Source organism: Cucurbita moschata, unplaced genomic scaffold, assembly GCF_002738365.1.
Source record: "Cucurbita moschata cultivar Rifu unplaced genomic scaffold, Cmos_1.0 Cmo_Scf00053, whole genome shotgun sequence".
Lineage (NCBI taxonomy): Eukaryota > Viridiplantae > Streptophyta > Magnoliopsida > Cucurbitales > Cucurbitaceae > Cucurbita > Cucurbita moschata.
Genome location: NW_019268569.1, coordinates 632389 through 650036, shown reverse-complemented (window position 1 = coordinate 650036; position 17648 = coordinate 632389).

The following is a 17648-nucleotide window of genomic DNA, read 5'->3' as shown; positions in this document are numbered from 1 at the left end:
GGGATAGATTTTGCATTCTCCATGTTATATCAAAATAGATACACTTCTTTCTTGCAATTGTCCAATACTTAATAGGTTATTTTTCAACTCAGGTATATAGAAAATATTAGTGATTACCGGAGTGACTCCAGCAATTTGCAACCAAATGTTGTCTTTTCCCAGATTGTCGAAATTCCTCATCTAGATCTGAGAACCATTCCTTGTTGGCACACATGTGATTGATACACCCTGAGTCAAGGAACTAAACATCTTCCCTCCTCGATTTATTGAGCTCCACATGTGACACCAACAACATTTTTTCTTCCTCCTCAAGCTCAGTATAATTCGCTTCCTTCTCCCGTTGAGGACACTCATATCTAAAATGTCATAACTGATGACACTTATAACACTCAACCGTAGCTTTGTTGAATGGATGTCTACCTCTTCCTCTTCCTCTTCCTCAACCTCTTCCTCAACCTCTTCCTCAAAAGCTTCACGAGCTCCATTACCTCCTCTTCCACCAATTCTATTATCGTATGTCACCTTTAGTGCTTGCTCATCACCAACACATCCATTCACTCTTTGCTCATGTACCAGCAAGTTGTTTTGCAATCAATCGATAGTTGAAGTGTCTAAGTTATTAGACTCTTCAATCGAACATATAACATCGTCAAACCTTGAGGTCATTTATTTTTTTAATAATCACCACTTGTTTCATGTTTTCATCTTTAATTTTCATCTTATTTGCAATAGTGAGAGTTTGAGAAAAATATGCATCAACGCTCTTGCCCTCTTTCACCTATAGGACCTTAAACTACTTCCTAAGAGTTTGGAGCTGTGATATTTTGACTATTGTGGAACCCAGGTACTTCATCTTCATAGAGTCCAAATTTGTTTGGCAGTGTCTTTATTAAAGTTGTTTCCATAGTGGTTCGATCAATGGCTTGGAACAGATAATTCTTGACATTCAAGTCTTTTAGCTTAGTCTGCAATTATTTTTTGTTGTGTTTTGGTAATCTCCACTCCTTCTACCGCAGCACGGATCTTAGTCTTTTATTTTCTAGTCTGCAATTCTTTTGAGCGAAGAAAATTTTCTGAGTATAGACCAAGGATCATAATGACCATCAAGCTTAGAAATGTTCGGTTAAACGAAATTGTTTTCAGCTGCTATACTTTGGATCTCTTTTAGCTCACTCTTTTTTCGTAAGAAAATTGCGGTTTCTTTTCTGACAATCAAGCCTTGCGAGGTGGATTTGATATCGAATACTGTGAACAAACTAACTCAAAAAGAAATTCTAAAAACAATTGGATTGAAATACAAAACATCTAATTGTTTTTATAGGCCTTGCAAACCTATGAAATTAGTAAACTATAAAAATAGCCAACTCTAAAAATAATAAATTAATAACGTACTAAAACTTAGTGGTCCTAACCTCTGTAAATAAATAGTCTAACGTACAAGTGAATAAATTAACAAGGCACTAAAATTTAGTGTCCTAACATCGGTAAAGAAATGGTCTAAGGCCGAAGTGGATTTGAAATCTGAATTTGGTACGCGTTGACATAGGCATTCTTTTGAATTCCTTGGGGCATGATCACATTACTTAAGCATTACTTTTAAAAATGAATGACTATTTCAACCGACCAATACATGTTCTTTCAACATGTTTTGTCTTTGCTCACATGCTTTTTAGGAAAACTCCAAGGAATCACCCAACATAGCTTATGTTTTATCTTTGCCAGCTTTGGAATATTTCATTCTTGTAGTAGCCACTGTCTGATCCTGAAACTCTTCCATTTATGGCCACATATTCTAGGTGTGTCATGGGAGAATATTTCTGCGATAATAGAATATGCACACATCAATAATCTATGATGATCTTCGTAGCAGTGACATATCAACAAATGTCATTATGGTTACGTCATAAGAGTTCATAAAGCTCTTGTACAATATCTCGATCTTGCTGCTGAATTAATTCTCCATATGTCGGGACCTAAATCGTGGTAATACTCTTCTACAACTCAATTGGAACTAGAACCATTACAAATCCAACCCATTTTCATTGCAAAACATTCAATTCCTGAATGGCTAGGTAAATGGAGCCTATGAAAACAAAGTTTACACTTCCTACAACAAAATCAAGGTCTAAATAAGATATGTAACATTTGAGACTTAATCCTAACATTTTCTATAGTTCAAAAAGAACTAAATCATCACAAAGAGAAATACAAACATCAAATGCCGGTAATTAAAAACATACTACAAAGATGTTATAACCCATATACAGATTTCTAGAAATCAATTGGAATTTAACTTGGATGGTTGGTGTTGGGTTTGTTAAAAATCACGTATTTGTTTAGATTGCTGTCAGTATTTAATTAAATATCCGTTACGAGTTAGATTTACTTTTGATTTGAATGGATTAGATTAGATTTACTTTTGTTTTGATTTGATTTGATTAGATTAGATTTATTTACGGGTTGTTACCCGATTTTCTGCAGATTTTTAGGTAGATTTTCTAAATATCTTTTTTATTCTTTCTATATACATAGAGCATTCTTGCTCTTCATAATTCAATCTATCTCATCAATCATTCAATAAATCCTTCTTTCACTAACAATTGGTATCAGAGCCATGCTCTAAACTTAGTCGTGTCAATAGATTGGTAAATCCTCAAATATCGAACAAAGAACTCCAAAAGAAAAGGAGCCAAGCCTCCTCGAAGGCCGTAAAAAATGACTAAAACTCCAAAGGAGTCGAGCCTCGATTAAGGGAAGGCAAGGAGTCGAGCCTCGATTAAGGGAAGACACACTTTGTTTGAGAGGAGGTGTTGGATGATGAAAGTCCCACATCGGCAGAAAAGGAGCCAAGCCTCCTCAAATGCCGTAAAAAATGACTAAGACTCCAAAGGAGTCGAGCCTCGATTAAGGGAAGGCGCACTTTGTTTGAGGGGAGGTGTCGGATGATGAAAGTCCCACATCGGCTAATTTAGGGAATGATCATGAGTTTATAAGTGAGAATACTAACTCCATTGGTATGAGGCCTTTTGGGGAAGCCCAAAGCAAAGCCATGAGAGCTTATGCTTAAAGTGGACAATATCATACCATTGTGGAGAGTCGTGTTTGTCTAACATGGTATCAGAGCTATCTTCTTAAGGGATATTTGAGATCAAAATGGGAGAATCAAGTTTTTCAGCTGTTACACCACCAGTCTTCGATGGAGACAATTATCAAATGTGGGCAGCAGTTCGTATGGAGACTTATTTGGAGGCCTTGGATCTTTGGGATCGTATGGAGACTTATTTGGAGGCCTTGGATCTTTGGGAAGCAATAGAAGAGGATTGTGGGCAGTTCGTATGGAGACTTATTTGGAGGCGGAGGCCTTGGATCTTTGGAAGCAATAGAAGAGGATTGTGGGCAGTTTGTATGGAGACTTATTTGGAGGCCTTGGATCTTTGGAAGCAATAGAAGAGGATTGTGGGCAGTTCGTATGGAGACTTATTTGGAGGCCTTGGATCTTTGGGCTGGGCAGTTCGTATGGAGACTTATTTGGAGGCCTTGGATCTTTGGGAAGATCTTTGGGAAGCAATAGAAGAGGATTGTGGGCAGTTCATATGGAGACTTATTTGGAGGCCTTGGATCTTTGGGCAGTTCGTATGGAGACTTATTTGGAGGCCTTGGATCTTTGGGAAGCAATAGAAGAGGATTGTGGGCAGTTCGTATGGAGACTTATTTGGAGGCCTTGGATCTTTGGGAAGCAATAGAAGAGGATTGTGGGCAGTTCGTATGAAGACTTATTTGGAGGCCTTGGATCTTTGGGAAGCAATAGAAGAGGATTATGACGTCCCTCCGCTTCCAGGCAGTTCGTAGATCTTTGGGGATCTTTGAGAAGCAATAGAAGAGGATTGTGGGCAGTTCGTATGGAGACTTATTTGGAGGCCTTGGATCTTTGGGAAGTAATAGAAGAGGATTATGACGTCCCTCCGCTTCCAGGCATTTCGTAGATCTTTGGGCAGTTCGTATGGATACTTATTTGGAGGCCTTGGATCTTTGGGAAGCAATAGAAGAGGATTGTGGGCAGTTCGTATGGAGACTTATTTGGAGACCTTGGATATTTGGGAAGCAATAGAAGAGGATTATGACGTCTCTCCGCTTCCAGGCAGTTCGTATTACACCACCAGTCTTCGATGTGGGCAGTTCGTATGGAGACTTATTTGGAGGCCTTAGATCTTTGGGAAGCAATAGAAGAGGATGGAGACAATTATCAAATGGATCTTTGGGAAGCAATAGAAGAGGATGGAGACAATTATCAAATGTGGGCAGTTTGTATGGAGACTTATTTGGAGGCCTTGGATCTTTGGGAAGCAATAGAAGAGGATTATGACGTCCCTCCGCTTCCAGCAAATCCTACTGTAGCACAAATCAAATTACAGAAGGAAAAGAAGACAAGGAAATCAAAGGCGAAAGCTTGCCTATTTGCCGTTGTATCTCAAATGATCTTCATGCGAATAATGTCCCAAGGAAATCAAAGACGAAAGCTTGCCTATTTGCCGCTGTATCTCAAATGATCTTCATGCGAATAATGTCCCTCAGAGCTTGCCTATTTGCCGCTATATCTCAAATGATCTTCATGCGAATAATGTCCCTCAAGGATTATCTCAAGGCTGAATATGAAGATCTTCATGCGAATAATGTCCCTCAAAACAACAAAGGAAATCTAGGATTATCTCAAGGCTGAATATGAAGGAGATGAGAGGATTCGTGGAATGAAAGCCCTAAATTTGATTAGGGATTTCAAGTTACAGAAGATGAAGGAGTCAGAGTCGGTGAAAGAGTAATTTGACAACAAGGTGAGATTGCTTGGTTCTGTATTAAATGATTCCTCAGAGTCGGTGAAAGAGTACTCTGACAACAAGGTGAGATTGCTTGGTTCTGTATTAAATGATTCCAGGATCGTTGAAAAGTTGCTAGTCACTATTCTAGAGAAGTTTGAAGCCACCATTACTACTCTGGAGAACACCAAAGACTTGTCAAAGATTTCTCTTACAGAGCTCTTGAATGCTTTACAAGCACAAGAGCAAAGGAGGTCTATGAGGCAAGAAGGGGTGATTGAAGGTGCCTTACTTGTTAAGCATCAAGACAGCCGCAGGTATAAAAACTACAAAAATTTCAAAAATCAATTGACGTATGGAGATTTATCTGCCAATTATCAGAAGACAAAAGGAGGAGGGTTCAAAAAATCCTATCCACCTTGCCGCCATTGTGAGAAAAAGGTCATCCACCATATAAGTGTTGGAGAAGACCTGACGCCTTCCGCTCTAAATGCAATCAATTTGGATATGAAGCTGTGATCTGCAAAGCCAAATATCAGGTGAAAGAAGTAGATGCACAGGTAATTGATCAAGAAGAAGAAGAAGATCAATTGTGTATGGTCACTTCTTCCTCAAGCAAAGAATTAAGCAAGAGCTGGCTGATTGACAGTGGGTGCACAAATCACATGACATATGACAAGGAGTTTTTTGAGGAATTAAGAGACACTGAAGTCAAGAGAGTGAGGATTGGCAATGGTAAACACTTGGAAGTCAAGGGAAAAGGCATAGTAGCTATAACAAGCTATGAAGGTACAAAATTTATTCCAGATGTTTTATTTGTACCTAAAATTGATCAAAATCTGTTAAGCGTTGGTCAATTACTTGATAAAGGCTATAAAGTGTTGTTTGAGAATAAGCAGTGCTTGATCAAAAATGCTAATGGCAAAGACTTGTTCAATGTCAAAATGGAAGGAAAAAGCTTTGCTCTAAATCCGACGGCCTTTATATCCAGAGCTAGTGCCATTGGGACTTGGCACAAAAGACTTGGGCACTTTCATCATCAAGGTTTGCTAAAGATGCAGTCAAAGAAGCTGGTAGAAGAACTCACTGACATTGATGATGACATGTCTCCTTACTGTGCTTGTAATTTTGGAAAGCAACATAGGCAACCCTTTCCTAAACAGGCATGGAGAGGCTCGAAAAAGCTGCAACTGGTTCATACTGATCTTTGTGGTCCTTAGCGAACACCATCATTAAATGGTAATCTTTATTACATTGCTTTTATTAATGATCTAACAAGAATGTGTTGGATATTCTTGCTGAAGCAAAAGTCAGAAGTTGCGAGGGTGTATTTTGGAAATTCAAAGCCAGAGTTGAGAATGAAGGTGCATGCTTGATTCAGACTGTAAGATCAGATAATGGCAAAGAGTACACTTCAGAAACTTTTAATAGGTTTTGCGAAGAGGCTGGAATTGAACATCAATTGACAACATCATACACTCCTCAACAGAATGGCGTCAGTGAAAGGAGGAATAGATTCATAATGGAGATGACGAGATGTATGCTTCATGAGAAGGATTTTCCAAAACGTTTTTGGGGAAAATCAGCAAACACTGTTGTGTGCTTGCAAAATCGAATTTCAACAAAAGCTATGAAGGACCTGACACAATTTGAAGTTTGGTATGGTTACAAATCTTCTTTGAAGTTCCTTAGAGTATTGGGGTGTCTTTGCTTCACTTACATTCCACGGGTCAAGTGTGACAAGCTTGACAAAAAGGCAGAAGCTGACATTTTTGTTGGGTATAGCATTATATCAAAAGCTTACAGAGTTTTTCAACCACACATTAGTTGTGTTATTGTGAGCCGAGATGTTCATTTTGCTGGAAATGAGCAATGAAATTGGGAAGAATTGACGAAGGTGAATCAGATTTCTAATGCACCAAACAATTTAATCTTTGGTAGCATGTTAGAAGAGTCTAAAGATGAACGACAATATGCTTTGGTTGATGATGCACCTGTCCGAGGAGGAGCTTTCAGTGATTGAGAAAAACAAAATCTAGGAGTTGGTTGATCGACCTCTAAACAGAAAGATAATTGGAACAAGATGGGTGTAAAAAAAAAAGCTTGGAGTTCACAGCATCTAAACAAGGAGGAGTGTTAAAGATCACGTATTTGTTTAGATTGTTGTCGGTATCTAATTAAATATCCGTTAGGAGTTAGATTTACTTTTGATTTGATTTGATTAGATTTATTTACTGTGTTGTTACTAGATCTTTTGCTTCTTTTTTAGGTAGATTTTCTAAATATTTTTTTTATTCTATATATATATAGCATTGTTGGAGTTCCTAATTCAGTCATCTCATCTATCCTTCAATAAAGCTTCTTTCACTAACAGGGTTTTGTGACCTTTGAAGTTTGAGCTTGTTGTCCCATCAGTATCCACCATTGTCGCTGCCAGATATCACTGTCCTATTAAATTTGGTCAGTTTTTTTCATCATTTATTGTCAACCCCGTAACGCAACCAAACCATATAAAAGAAGCAATTAAAGCTTCAGCTGGCCAGCGCCTAATCTGTGGAGCCAACTGGTAGCTTACTTCTTTCACTTCCAAAGGTTTAATATCACTGTCGCATGATCGAGTTTCAAAAGCAATGCATGTAAAGTAATTACGAAATAAGCAAGTAATATGTTCTTGGTTTTTAAGAACTCAAAACTAACAAAGTCCCATTTGAGGACAAGGGGATTCTTTTTGGTAAGCTGGTTATCAAGCTATTACGTAGAAGATTTGGCTAGAGAAATAATTTTGTAGCAGACCTTGATCAATCTCATGACACCACCTTACCCACTAATATTTTGATTATCAAGAAACTCGTACAATTTTACCCAAGGCAGGTGACATCGAATATATAATACCTGTACTAGGTAGGTGTTATGGGCCCAAGTCTGCTATCGAGTTATGGGTCTCTCGTAAATGGAGGTAGACAGTATTTGTGTGGGGGAAGACTTAGAATTCTTCTTTCGGCCTATTTTGAATAACTTTAAGCCTCAAACAGAAGAACCTTAACTGCTTGTTTTTGTGATGAGTGTAGCATGTATACATTTGTATTGACATTGTATTAATACTTCCTGACCCTAAAGAAAGCTTGTCCTCAAGCTTGAATTGTAGAAATCGTTTGGTCATAACTTGAACATTCTCCCAGGAGGCATCAGCTGGTGAAGAGTGGCTGAGGAGGGGCTGGAATTGGAGGAAGTTCTTGATTAAGATTGACACTACACTGCCTTCATGGTATGGTTTGAGTGTGGAAACGTGAAAAACTGGGTGTATTTTAATTGGGTTGGTAACTTGAACTTAATAGGTCATAAAACCAATTAGTTGTAATACCTCAAAAGGCCCAAACAAGTTTGAGGCAAGTTTTTTTATTTTTCTTTGAAGCTAACATAGACTAGCGATATGGTCGACAACTTTCAAATGGTGTGGTCTCGAGTGAGAATGGTAATTCTGCCCATCACATCCATAGACTTAATTATTTTCTACTTCTTCTTTTCCAACTCAAAATAACTTCTTTCGAGGTTGAAGTTTGTTATATTTTTGTTTGAAAATCCTACTTTTTATTTAAACCTTTGATATTTAAGGGAAAAAAACAGAGAAATTAGGGAAGTTTAGAAATTGAGAAATAAATCAAGAGGATTAAGACCGTATTCCAGGAGCAAATGAAAAAAATATGAAAACTGAGAAATTGTTGAGCCATAGGTTAACTGGAGGAGAGAGAATAAATCGAAGAGGAAGATGATCTATTTTGCGAAGATAAACTATTTTATCGTTCTAGTACTAATGGTAAAAACTTTTTAAAACATTTTTAAAAGTTAAAGGTATTAATGCTATTTTTTAAAGTTCAAGGGTGTTTAACTTTTTTAACTTTTTTGTCCATAAACCATAACGGAGTGTATTTTTAAAGCTTTAAAAAAAAATTAAGGCTATTAATGAAAGTTTAAAAAATGGACGAGTGTTTTGAACTTTCTAAAAAGTTTAAGGGCAATGAATTAAACCTGTTAATGTATGTTTTAAACTTTTTTGTGACGACTCGATTCGAGTCTATGAATTTTGGATTGTGACAAAGGAGACAAGACATAAGTAAATAAAATAAATAAATAAATAGAATAATTGAAAATACAAAAAAAAAAAAAAATTGTTGCCCAATTTAAAATAAACATCACCACAATTAAAAAAAAATGAAATCTAATTACAAACTGTTGAGTTTATTTCAAACAAAGAATGTGTTGGAGATACCATTTAAAATAAAATATGAAAGACCCAAAATATAAAGATTGAACTGATGACCCGTAACGACCCCCGCGCAACTAAGGCTTCCCCATCATCTCTCCTCAATTAACCCTTACACCAATGCCACTATTAAAAAAATAATAATAATAAAATAAATTAGATCTAATTTGAGGAAAATGAAAATAGCCTCCACACAGCGTAGGCAAATCATATCTCACATTTCATTTTCCATACCTTTAGCATTTTAGGTGTTACAATAAATCAAGTCATTCTTTTATCCCATTAGAATCAAATTTTAATTAGCATTGTGTTATCCTTTTATTCAATTAGAATCAAATTTTAATTAGCATGGTGTGTTATAGGAAATCTATTTTAGAGTTCCAGTAAATCAGATCAAATCTGTAGCTGCTAAAAGTGAAAAAAAAATGATAAAAAATTACTAACAAAAATTATAATAATAATAATAATAAAAATAATGAGTGAAAAAAAAATGGAAGTAAGAATTGATTAAAAAAAATTTGCAAAAAAATATGTGTGAAACGATTTAAAAGATAAATGAGAGTAAATAAAAAGGAAAAATTTAGGGAACTAAAACAAACAAAGGAAGGAAAGAAAGAGTGAGGAAAACTGGAAATTTTAATAGAGGAAAAAGGAAGATTTGGAAGAAACTCCCTTCCCTAAAATAGTAATAATAGAAAATAAGATATTTAATGAAAATAGAATTATATATAACCTTCAAGACTCTAATAGACACTCGTGCTCACATGAAGTCACACGTGAACCATTGTAAAATTTAGAGAATTGAAATTGGAATTGATGTAATAGTTTATGTAGGTTGACTTCGATACAAAGGACAAGCCTAAGCTAATCAGGTAAGTGACCTTACTATAAGATAGACTAAAAATTATATGAGCTATGATGATGTATGAGTTGTATCGTATCATGTCGTATACTAGTATATGATGATGTATGAGTATACGATGATGTATGAGTATACGATGATATATGAGTTATGATGATGTATGAGTTATGATACTTGATGATGTGCATAATATATATAGTTGATGTATGATGTACTTGATATGGATGATGCACTTTATGGCGATATGATGAGTATGATGATTGCATGAAGTTTGTCTTAATATGTTGATGTTTTCCATATTAAGCATGTTATATGATGATGAGTATTATATTGCATCATTCGATAGACCGACATATGACACAACCCTAAGAGCATGAAAATGATATTAATATAAATATCCAACGAGCATGTGTTAATGTAACAAAGAGATGAGACTAGAGGGTTGTGTCAGAAGAGATGATAAGATGGAATTTAGAGGGATCTCATGCATGTTGTGTGTTCATAAGCATAGGGATACTTCTCCAGAGACGATGAGTGTGGACGCGCATAGTATGATGATGAGGGGTGTTCATGGGGAACATGACACCAAGGGGTTCTGCTGACCTCTGGACGTCGTTACAAATTAGCTTGACCAGAAAAGGTCTAGGGGGTGTGCGAGCTCCCTAGAGATTCACACTCGCGCGTGTGGGTCGTGTGTGGGGAGTACTACACATTCATAGTAGTCCGAGACTGGAGGCCACACTTAGAGAATAGAGATAGGTCCCAAGAGAATGATTGTATGTGTTTGCATTTGCATGGTCTGCTATAGTGGGGCTACTTATTGAGCATTCTTCCAGGTCGTGTGCCACATCATTTTTCAGGTAAAGGCAAGGCGCACATGTACGGAGGACAGCGGCACTGTGAGCAGAGACTGTGGCACGTACATAGGGTAGACTCATATTTAAATTGCTCGTCTTAGGTTAGAATAGGTTGTTTTGCACTTCATCGTTTTAAATTATTTTGTATTTTTTTTAATTTCTCTAAATTTCAGTATTTCGTATTTAAACACGTAAGACCATGGATGTGTCTTCTAGAGAAGAGGATATTTTCTTTTAAGAGTTATATTTCCGCATAGATGATGAGCATGAGACGTTAGTAGTGACTCTGAGTATGTAGAACTTTAGGGTCACTACAAGAAATGTATAAATGGGGCGAGTATAAAAACATTTAGTAAACAACCTACTTGTAGATACTCATCACATCCCATATTCCTACTAGATCACTACGTATTTTTTCCTCTATGCTTTAGGAAGTTGCTATTTGAGCTTTTAGGAATGGCTCAATGTTCCAAGCAGTTCTCTTACCTGTCCCATACCCTATTGTGACCTAAAAGCTATTCGTCGGGTTCTAGCGTCATGGATCTTCCACATGGTGAATCTCATCTTAGGGTAAACCAACTTCTCTAATTCTCATACTTAGTAAGCTTGCATAACCATAGCAGTGAATGTCGAGTATCCTTTGTTGAGGCGCGACCTTATCAAATCTGTTTGAATCATATGGCATCATCACTTCTAAACATCATTTGTGTATGGTTAGCTAGCAACCCTTAACACAGGGCTATAGTGTCACATTTAGTCTCGGGAATGACCTCCTATGCCAACCAGCTACTCAATTTAGTTGTGTGGTTTCTCATCCCTCTTAGACTAAATTACAGCGGTGCAAACCTTTTGAGGAGGCTCTAGGTTGTTTTCACACTCACTAGGAACACTCATCCTGAGATATCTATCCACGGAATCTCAAGCCTTTGAGATGTTTATGTACTCAATAGTAACTCAAGGGGTCTTGTTACATTGTCCTATTTGACCATTCTAGGTCAAATTCAATGGTACGAGTATCTGACTACTTACCGCTTGACAGGGGCCCTGCTTGGTTTGACCTAGGCTACCAAACAATGTCATTATGTATTGAATGAAATAGGAAGTAATATTGGCTCTAGTGATACTGTTCACATTACAAGTTGATTAAACTTTCTTAGTCCTCCATAGATACTACGATGGTTTAATAGGTTCATAGGTCATCTCGAGACTAGCTCATTGAGGCTAATCTAATTTCTAGGTGTACTATGCTCTTGACCATTGATCGTCACTTGCGATCCTACTGTGCTTGGTCTACTGGAAACATACTGGTCACATAGAATCGACTAGCTATTGTGCACTATTCTTAGCATATTATATTCATGCATGCTTGTAAGGAGATATCCCTATCCGTCCCCTAAAGCACAAAAAACTTCATCTAAACATTCATGCATGCTCAATGAGGGGAATAACGTCCATCAATCACCATGAGCAAAATCACAATCAAAACATTAAATAAGCATGCATGGTAAATTCTCATCCTATGGGCATTTTCATAGTTTTATATTATAAACATTGCAATCTCATCGAAATTGATCTTCTAGAGTCTAAAATATGCATATTCAAACCATTTAAGGCAAGATATACTACTTTCTTGAACAAAGTTGGAATGACTACTTACTTGGATGACATGTGTCTTCCAAAAAAGCTAGTTTTTCCACTTTTTAGGGGTTCCTAATTTCTTTAAATTTCTCAGTAGGTCCTAATTAATGTTGAAATAATTTCAATATCTAAACTAGTACAAAAAAGAATCGAATGTGAGTCGAAACATGCAAAAAACGAACCTCACAAGATTTATAGGTGCCTAAAGGTGTCCCACATATAGAATCACGCATGCATGTTGACACAATCGCACTTTCGAAGGCAGCGGACTAGCGATGGTGCGGCACTCACTTTCCAGCGACAAGTGAGCTAAGCCAATTTGTTCGTGCGTCACCTACGGCCAAGCGACGTACGATCGAGCCTCTAGCCTCGGTTTTAAAAGAAGGTTTTAGAAAACGAGGAGAGAGAGAGATTTTAGAAAGAGAGATTTTAGAAAGAGACGATATATAAGCAAGCAAGAGAAAGATAACAACGGCTTAGCATATATAACCTTGGGTAGGGAGAAGTTGACAACTAGTCATATCCCCCTATAGTACATTCTGAGCCATTTTATGTCTGGAAGGCCTAGACATGATATTTTTGAGGCGTCATACGCCCTAGAATTACAAAAGGAAAAACACTAGAATGAAAAGACATGACAAGGTTTGGCTTGTCATGCCCATGCGGCCATGGGCAACACGCCCTAGACGAGCATGACCGTGACATCCTCCCCCACCTAATTGGTTGACGTCCCTGTCAACCGACTACTTTCAAACCTTGCAATGTGGGTGGCGGCGGAGTTCAGATCTTCGGCGCGTTCCCAGCTGGTTTCCTCTGTAGGGAGATTCTTCCATTTGACAAGGAATTCACGAATCGTTCGTACAAGTCTTCCTATCTTCCTAACCCTGTCGGCTAGGATCTCTTCTACTTCTTTTGTTTCTTTTTGCTTCAGATCGATGCTTGGTCTTGTGGTTGTATTCCGTTGGTCGTCGTCTGGGTCAGGGTGATACGGCTTCAAGTTGCTCACATGAATTACTGGGTGGATTTTCATCCATGTGGGTAGTGCAACTCGGTAGGAGGTAGCCCCAATCTTTTTAAGGACTTCAACCAGGCCTTCATATTTTCGAACTAGTCTCTGGTCCTTTCGACTGCGAAATCTGATCTGTTCTGGTCTCAGCTTGATGAGAACTTGATCGCCGGCTCGGAATTGAAGGGGGCGACGCTTCTTGTCCACCCACTTTTTCATATGCTTGGAAGCCTTCTCTAAATATGCTCGGGCTATATCTGTCGTCTGCTTCCATTCTCTTGTAAAGTTGTGAGCTTGAAGGTTTTTTCCTGCATAAGGATGATCAATAATATGGGGTAAGACCGGTTGTCGTCCACTTACAATTTTGAAGGGACTCTTCCTCGTAGACGAGCTTGTTTGGCAATTGAAGCAAAATTGGGCAACATCTAACAGTTGTATCCAGTTCTTCTGGCGGGCGTCGACGAAGTGACGTAAGTATTCTTCGAGCAAGCAATTGAACCGTTCTGTCTGTCCATTTGTTTGAGGGTGATAACTCGAGGAGATGTTCAAGGTTGTTCCCAAGAAGGCGAATAATTCAGTCCAGAATGTCCCAATGAATCTGCCATCCCTATCACTGATGATGCTTGACGGAATGCCCCATAACTTTACAACGTGTTTTAAAAATAGTTGGGCGGTGAGTTCTGCCGAGCATAATTTTGGAGTGGGGATGAATGTCGCATATTTTGAGAATCGGTCTACGATAACCAAGATGGCGTCATATTCCCCGACTTTTGGGAGGTGTGGTATGAAGTCCAGAGATACACTTTCCTAGGGTCTTGTTGGCACAGGTAGAGGTTCCAAGAGTCCTGAGACTTTGGCTTTCTCGACTTTGTCCTGTTGACAGATGAGGCACGTCTTGGTGTATTGCATGATGTCGTCTCGCATGTTCGGCCATAAGTATCCCTTCTTTATTAGGGCGTATGTTCTTTGCCACCCCGGGTGTCCGGCCCATAAGGTATCATGACATTCCTGAATGAGCTTCTTCCTCAGTTCTCTCGTTCTTGGGACATACAATCTGTTTCCTTTGGTCATTAGGAGATCTCCCTCAAAAACTGTCGTGTTTTTCCAGCTTTAGCTAGTTCGACGACGGCTTTGGCCGATGGGTCTTTATGTAACTGTTCCTTGATGATGTCGCGCATCTATCCATCGATCTTACTTGTATGGATATGGGCTAACATGCACAGGGCCGCATGTTCGCCCTTCCGACTCAGCGTGTCGGTTGCTTGATTACTCTTTCCTGCTTTGTGTTTGAACTTGAAGTCGAATTCGGCCAACGACTCCTGCCACTGGGCTTGTTTTGCCGTTAATTTTAGTTGATCAAAGAAGTGGCAAATGGCGCTGTTATCCGTCTTCACTACGAACTGTGATCCTAAGCGATACTGTCTCCAGACTCGAAGGCAGTAGACTACAGCCAGCATTTCTTTCTCGGAGACAGTGTATCTCCGTTCGGCATCGTTGAGCTTTCGACTCTCGTAAGCGATGGGGTGGCCTTCCTGAATGAGGACTACACCTAGAGCAAAGTCGGAAGCATCTGTTTCTATTTCAAATGGCTTTGTAACATCTACCAACCTGAGGACAGGACCCTTCGTCATGGTTGTTTTTAGATTTTCAAAGGCCATTTGACAATCATTCGACCACGACCAAGGGTGGTCTTTCTTCAACAGCTCTGTCAATGGGGCGGCTCGTCGTGAAAACCCTTCGACGAACTGCCTATAGTAGTTGGCCAATCCTAAGAAGGACCGCACCTCGGATACGGAAGTAGGAATTTTCCATTCTTGGATAGCTTTTATCTTGTCACTATCCATACTAATTTGTCCACATTTGACGACATGTCCAAGGAAGTTGATGCATGTTTGTGCAAATGCACATTTCTCCTTCTTCACATACAGTTGGTTCTGCCGTATCTTGTCAAACACCAGCTTCAAGTGCACTTTGTGTTCCTCTAGGGTTGTGCTGTAAACAACGATGTCGTCGAGGTATACTATGACGAACTGATCCAAGTATTCGTAGAAAATCTGGTTCATCAACATGCAAAATGTAGCTGGGGCGTTTGTCAAGCCAAAGGGCATTACTAGGAATTCAAAGGCCCCATATCTTGTTACGCACGTCGTCTTTGGTTCATCTCCTTCGGCAATACGTACTTGGTAATACATTGATCGTAAGTCCAACTTCGTGAAGTACTTGGCCCCGTGAAGTTGGTCGAACAAGTCGGATATTATCGGCAGTGGATATTTGTTGCGTACCGTCACCTTGTTTAAGGCTCTATAGTCTATGCACAGACGCAACGTCCCATCCTTCTTCTTCTGGAACAGTACGGGGGCTCCGTAAGGTACCTTTGCCGGGCGAATGAATCCCGCCTTCAGCAACTCATCTAGTTGTTTCCTCAACTCGGCTAGCTCGGGCAGAGCCATCCGGTATGCGTTCTTCGCTGGCGGTTTAACCCCGGGGAGGAGTTCGATTTCATGGTCAATGTCTCGACGAGGTGGTAGTGTTTGGGGTAGACTCTCTGGCATTATGTCGGTATAACTGTTTAGTACTTCCTTGATTTCCTCTGGGACAGTCTCTTCGGTGGTCGCTTCTTCCATCAGTGGTATGGCCATGAATGTAGGTTCCTCTCGTGCGAGTCCCCTTTTCAGTTGTATGGCCGAGATCATCTGAAGATTACCTGGTTGCTTGATGCTTGCAGGTATTACTGTGGGGTTGTGGTCGGTGATCACCAAGCATTTCGCCAGTGGCATTGGGATGACCTTGTGTTCTAGGAGAAACTCCATTCCAAGTACCACGTTGAAGTCGTCCATGCGAACCACGACAAGGTCTAACTCTCCAGTCCAATCCCCTATTTTGAAGGGGACTCCTTTGGAAACTCCCACAATAGGCAAGGCCTCGGAGTTGACAGCTTTCATTTTTTCCGGGTCCTTTCCTATGGTGAGTCCCAATCTTCGGGCTTCTTGATCGGCAATGGAGTTGTGGGTTGCTCCAGAGTCTATCAGAGTGCTCTTGCTCGGTCGAGAATTTATTGTCGCATCCACGAACATGAGCCCTTTCTCTATTATCTCCTTCGGTTCGACTTTCCGTTGGAGGGCTGACAAGAATTTGAGCGCGCCCATTCGGGGGTTATCGTGATCTTCCTTCTTGTCTAGCATAGTCTCGACCCTTGCCTCATTGCACTCTTGAACGAACACTTGGAGCGTAGTGAGAGAGGCCCGATGAGGACAGTAGGATACTTTGTGGGGACTTTTACACAACATGCATTGTAAAGGCGTCGTCGGGTGGTTCTTTTGATGGTAAGGTCCTCGAGATGTCCCCGCTTGATTATTCTGGGGAGGTCTATCTGTTCATCCGCTCGGTCTGTTGGGGCTTCCATTTCGATGTGGTGGCTTGTATGTTTTGCCCCCAGTGTTTGGGGCCGGCGTCGATCTTCTTTGGGATCCTGCTTCGTTCCCACAGTCTACGAGTCTCTCGATGCAGGCCATTGCGGTAGCTAGGGTTTGGACCTTGTTCTCATGTATCTTTGTTTTGGCCCACGACTGTAACCCATTTATAAAGAAGAACACCTTGTCCTTCTCTACTGTGCCCTTGATATCTAGCATCAGGGTTGAGAACTGTCTGACATAGTCACGTATGCTTCCAGTATGTTTCAGGGCTACTATTTTCTCCATTGCTACATGTCCTGCGTTTTCGGGGAGGAATTGTTCCCTCAACTCTCTCTTGAGGTCCTCCCATGAGTCGATGGTGCACAATCCGTCCTCGATATCTTGCACCTTCGTACGCCACCATAGTTTGGCGTCGTCTATGAGATACATCGAGGCTACAGTCACCTTCTTGTCGTCAGTACAAGCCGTTGTGGCTTTGAAGTACTGCTAGACATCAAAGATGAAGTTTTCCAACTCCTTGGCGTCCTGATTCCCTTTGAAGGCTATAGGGTCTGGGAACCTTAGTTTGTTGGATCCTGTATTATTTTGCCCAGCCGTGACGCCTTCCACGGCTTTCATGGTCACTTCAATTCGAGTGCTCATGGAGGCCATTCTTTCTTGGATGTCGTCGATGGTTGTTCTGAATTCATCAGCTAATCCATTGAACAAACTCATCATTGTATTTTGTAGCACGTCGAACTCTTCCCCACGTCCCTCTTTGTGCGCGACAGAGCTATCCGGACTACCAGACGGTTTTGGGC